Source organism: Ascaphus truei, chromosome 18, assembly GCF_040206685.1.
Source record: "Ascaphus truei isolate aAscTru1 chromosome 18, aAscTru1.hap1, whole genome shotgun sequence".
Classification (NCBI taxonomy): Eukaryota; Metazoa; Chordata; class Amphibia; order Anura; family Ascaphidae; genus Ascaphus; species Ascaphus truei.
Window position 1 is genome coordinate 8,663,832 of NC_134500.1, and position 741 is coordinate 8,664,572.

Consider the following 741-nt stretch of genomic DNA (forward strand, 5'->3'; position numbering starts at 1 on the left):
CTTGGGATATACTGAAAACCTGACCTGTTGTGGGAGTGCTTGAGGACTGGGGTTGAGCACCCCTGCTATAGGCTCCTATTCTGAAGACATTCGATTTATAATGATAGTATAATGCGGTTGGTAACATGGGACAGAAGATGCTAGATGGTTGAGTGCTCTCCCTTTATTGCAGGTCCATAAAGCATTTGAAAGCAGTGCGAGGCCAGAGAATTCCGGGGTTTCCACGCGGCGGCGCCTGCGGTGCTCCTGGCATTGAAAGGGTTACGTTCGCAGGTGCTGACTGGGCCCTACCTGCACCAGGACGTCCCGATGAGACGGGGTCAGCAGTATCTGACCACTGTCCGAATCGGCATGTCCTCGGGACGCGATGACCTGTCGCTCCCTTCGGACACATGCACGGATTGAGAAAGCAGAGCAGGAAATCCATTCCTGCGGAGGGGAGCAGGGAGATGAAATCATTACTCGGACGCTGACCCTTCACATCAGCAATTAAACCTCTGCACACGCAAACCATATATATGTATATATATTAAAAAGGTTCTTGACATTTTTCGCATGCAACATTTTCCTTTACTTTTTAAGACCTGTAAGTGCTTTGTTTATTATAATATATAATATGCATAGACACACAAACAGGACAGGCACTCCAGGATCCAAAGGTGATGTTTATTCCTCAACGTTTCGGCTCCCAACGGAGCCTTTATCAAGAGCATGTTTGGAGCCGAAACGTTGAGGAATAAA